This window comes from Amblyomma americanum, chromosome 1 (genome assembly GCF_052857255.1).
Source record: "Amblyomma americanum isolate KBUSLIRL-KWMA chromosome 1, ASM5285725v1, whole genome shotgun sequence".
Lineage (NCBI taxonomy): Eukaryota > Metazoa > Arthropoda > Arachnida > Ixodida > Ixodidae > Amblyomma > Amblyomma americanum.
In genome coordinates, this window is record NC_135497.1 from 179761257 (window position 1) to 179766477 (window position 5221).

The following is a 5221-nucleotide window of genomic DNA, read 5'->3' on the forward strand; positions in this document are numbered from 1 at the left end:
TGTTTGTCGAAAAAGGATCGTGTTGTGTAGTATTATTGAGGTGGAGCATGGCGTCAGGCCATGGATGGATCATTTAATTAAATCTCGCGATGTCGGATTCCAATCTCGAGCTGTGGGATAGACGGCTTTCCGGTGGCTTTTGGGGTGAAGGAAAAGCCAAAGCAGGGGCGGGTTGTATTATTTGTCCGAAATAATTCTGTTCACACTGAGAATTGTTCGTAAAATAGGCCTGTACGAAGTGGCAACATGAAACTTCATGCTCTTTTTGCATTAGACGTTTGGCTCAAGGCGCACACCATGCAGGGGCTTCTGCACTTAGTTGCTTGCTCAATTCTTGGATAGCAGAAAAATTTAGGTGGCCTGCAGGGGTTGGACAGCTGCGCCATTTGGTGCATTTTGATACAAACACGATCTACTGTGCTTTGCAGCGCCAGAAGCGTTATATTGGGCGAAATTGCGAGAAGCAGCGCCGAAGGCCAGGCACGCCAATACATTTTGACCAGTATGGTGCGGCTTTCCGGTTTCGGAATATTCGACATTTTCAATAGTTCGCGCATTTTGCTTGCTATTCGATTCAATTCGTACCGTATTTCTATCATTCGACTTAATCGATCTGATTTGAATATTCGCAGGTTACAAGATTTCCTGTTTATATTTCAACTTGAAGCCAATCGGCCAATCGTCGCGGCGTTTTCAAATTTATTTATTTATTTCAGTATACTGCAAGCCAGAGTTGGCCCAAGCAGGAGGGGCATATTTTACAACTAAAAAAATTTCTAAAAGAGCACCAGCTACAAAACCGCGAGTCAGTAAACAGGACACAAAACCAGAGTCATCAAACAAGATACTGGGAGCCATACAATAAGTTCTTGAGCTCCTCAAAATTCCTAGACTTACATAGACCCGAAGGAAGGCCATTCCACTCCGCGACAGTGCTCGGAAAAAAAACTGTTCTTAAACCCACTAGTTCGCGCGAAAATTGGTGCTAATGACTGCTCATGTACATGACGTGTTCTCCTAGTGCTCGCCAGCTTCACACAATCAGGAAGATCTGCCTTCAGATTTCCAGACATGTAATTATGAAGCAGTACTAGACGGGTAACTTTTCTTCTTATTGCCAAGAACTGTAAATTACTCTTTCGAATTAATGCAGTTGGAGAGTCTATCCTTCTATATTTCCCATAAATAAAACGAACTGCTTTTCGCTGAACACGTTCCAGTTGAGCAATGTCTTTCTTGTTATGCGGGTCCCACACTGCTGCGGCATATCCAAGTCGGGACCTAACACAAGCCTTGTATGCAGTGATTCTGGTGCTCACGGGAGAGTTTCTGAGTTTTCTTTTAATAAACCATAATTTCTTTACTGCTGATGAGCAGATGTCAGCGATATGAGTGGACCAAGTAAGTTTGTTCGTGAGGGTTACTCCGAGGTACTTATAGCTTTCAACTTGTAAAATGGGATGATTGTGAAGTATATAACTGAAATCTGGGCACTTTTTTCCTTGTGATTCTTAATAGTACGGTTTTGTTTGGGTTAATATCCATGCCCCAGCGCTCACACCAGTCCGCAATTGCTAATACAGTTTTTTGAAGTGACAAGTGGTCAGAATCACCTACTACCTCTTTAAAAACTATACAATCATCGGCAAACAGCCTCACCTCTACATCCTTTTCAACAATATCCACTAGGTCATTAACATAGATTAAAAATAACAGGGGTCCCAAGACACTGCCTTGAGGAACCCCTGAAGTCACATGCAGCATGTTAGAACAAGAGTCCTGGATTGCTACAAATTGCTGCCTATCTGTGAGATAGGCATGCACCCACTGAATTATAAAAGAGGGAAGTCCAATCGATTCAAGTTTAAACAATAATTTTCCGTGAGGCACCTTGTCAAATGCTTTACTAATGTCAAAAAATAAGACGTCTGTTTGTCCGGAAGCATCCAGCACTCTTGAAAATTCATGCACTACAGATAAAAGTTGGGTAACAGTAGACATACCTCTCCTAAAACCATGTTGGTAAGCTGTTAAAATATTACGGTCCTCTAAAAATTTTACAATATAACAAAAAATAGCATGCTCTAACAACTTACAGCAATTATTCGTCAAAGAAACAGGGCGATAATTGGTAACTAGTTGGCAGTCACCTTTCTTAAGAATAGGGACAACTCGAGCCTTACGCCAATCAGACGGTATAACACCTGTTGTCAAAGACAAGTTAAACATATCAGTTAAGTATTGAGATATTTGTTCCGCGTAGCGTTTAAGAAATGAATTCGGAACACCATCGGGTCCGGAAGATTTTTTTGTGTTAAGTTTAAGTAACATTGCTAAAACTCCTTCGCGACTAATTATCAGTTCGTTACTACAAACAGAAGAATAATCATTACTACAAACATACTGAGGTTTAAAATCATCTAGCTTCGTGAAAACACTCTGGAAGTAATTGTTAAAATGCGTTGCAATCTCATTAGCGTCTGTTATAGTCACCTCGTCAATTTTTATCTTCGTAATTTCGTTCCTGGAAGGATTCAAATGGCGCCAGAACTTTGATGGGTCCGACCTCATGAACTCTTCAAGCCTGTTTTTGAAAAAGCTATTTCTGGCTTCTCTTACTTTGTCTGCCATCTTGCTTTTTAATGACCCAAACAGTGGAGTTCCTGTCCTGTGCTGTTTCCTAAGTCTTTTAAGTTTCCGTTTAACATGAATTATCTCTCTATTAATCCAAGGATTTTCACTGCGTTTAACGACTTTCTTGAGCGGAACAAATTTGTCAATACAAAACTTAACTGCATTGCAGAATTGTGTCTAACAACCCTCAACATCACTAGTAACAGAGCTAAGGTGACATTCCAAATAATCAAGAATCGCGACATCATCAGCTCTGCTAAAATCTCTGAAGCTGATCACTTTAACGGTTTTATCGGTCTTATCACCAGTGATTTTCCCGCAAAAGCATATTAATTTGTGGTCGGAGATGCCACGCTCTACGTGAACAGTGCCATTACTGAACGACTCGCTCACAAACAACAGGTCCAAGATCGCTGATCCCCGTGTACAGTCATTCACAATCTGTTCAAGATTGAGCGAGAACATCATATCTAAAATGAAATCATTAGACGAAGAGAGGCCATAGTTCAAGTCATTCCAGTTAACAGACGGCAAATTAAAGTCACCGGTAATAATTATATTCTTACCACGAAATTTCAGCAAATAATCGTATAGCCTGCTCAAAAACAAATCATCCGAGTCCGGCGCACGATAAACTGCACAAAGAACAAACGTGTTCCCCCAAATAGAAACCTTCAAACACAAACTTTCATGGTCTTCTAACTGGTCGATTTCAAAGACATCGATACTGTTTTTGAGAATGATCGCTACGCCCCCACCACGGGAAGCCCTATCTCTTTGCATTTTATATCCTGGTGGTATAATCTCATCATCTCTAATCATATCGTGCAACCAGGTTTCAGTTAGCACGCAGATGTGCGGATCATACTGCAATAACATGTGTTCAAGTTCGTTCACCTTATTAACTATGCTTCTAGCATTCAGAGAAATCATACGGAGCTGGTGTGACTTTCGTTGCTAGCTTTGGGAAAGCGCACTGCACAAATCAGGAACCAAACGGCGAGAGCCTGTCTTTTCATCCCACGTGTAAACTTTGCCATCAATTCGAAGCTTATCGTGTTTCAGTGACACCTTTTTCCCGGCTGCCTTATCTGCTCTAGCACTTTCCCACAGCTGCTTGCGTATGCGCTGCGTGTCAGCGGTGTAATCATTCTGCAAACTTATTCCAGTTCCTTTCAGCTTCCTGGCATTTCGCAAAACTTCTTGTTTCTCTGCATAGTTGTGAAAACTTAAAATAACCGGCCTTACCAACGAACCCTTTCCTAGTCTTTGAATTTTTGCAATAGAAGAACAGGTCACTCCCAATCTATGCTTGATAACATCGTTGACTATTGCATTACGCAATTCAAGTTCAGATTCATTTTCGAGCTCTGAAATCCCAAAAACCACAAGGTTAGATTTCCGATCACGGTCTTCAAATTTGGGAAATATTTCATGCTGGTTCCTCACGATATGCTCCGTCCCCGCCCCATTTGATTTCAACTCATTGATGCTTACTTCAAGGTTAATCAGACGCCTACCAAAACCAGACACGATTTCTTCAGTGAGTTTAAGGCATGCTTTGATGTCTGCAATGTCAGCCCTAATGGCCTGTTGTCCATCAATAATTCTGAGATAAGTTTCCTCCAGTGGGGGACCAGGGTTAACCTCGATATCCCCGCACAACACCAGCATACAGGAGCAGAAACAGTTGTAGGCAATATTCAAACACATGCGTGGGCACGGGAGGACTACAAGAAATCTATCGTCGCTACGAAAGGAAGAGCAATAACTAACCTGTGCCACAAAGAAAAGACGCATGGTGAACGTCCGCCGCCGTGCGTCCTCTCCGCGCCCACTGACGATGTTAGCTGTCGTTGCAGTCTTTATAGGCGTCGATCCTGATGACGTCTGCCATCCTGATGACGTGTTCCAGCTTTGATTATGAACTGTCACTGTGTCGTCGCTGATAAGGGAATGATTCCCAGCTTGCGTCCCGCTGAAGCCTGACCAGGGTGTGGTAGGTGTGATGTGAAGCCACGCTGATGCATTGCCCGAAAGCAGCAAAGCCTGCGCCACAAAGAAAAGACGCATGGTGAACGTCTGCCGCCGTGCGTCCTCTCCGCGCCCACTGACGATGTTAGCTGTCGTTGCAGTCTTTATAGGCGTCGATCCTGATGACGTCTGCCATCCTGATGACGTGTTCCAGCTTTGATTATGAACTGTCACTGTGTCGTCGCTGATAAGGGAATGATTCCCAGGGAATGATGGCGCTCACTGTTTCAGCAGAATGTAAAGTTGGGCCAGTTGGAAGTTGTTCATGATAAACGCTCACTAATTACAACACCTCGCATAATTGTCACTTCAGTTGACGCGCTATTTCCTCGTCGAATCGACTACGCGCACGTGCGGAGATTAGGCCCTGTATAAAACCAATGAGTTGACGGCTGTCGATGTCCGGTGCAGCTAGCGCTGCTGCTGTGCGCTCACGAGGCGGAAAATGCAGCACCACGCGGCACCTGAGTCGGGCCACTGACTATCCGACAAGTTGTAATGAACGCGTTGGAGAAGAATGAGACCAGAATCCAGAACACTTCTCCAGCGCGGT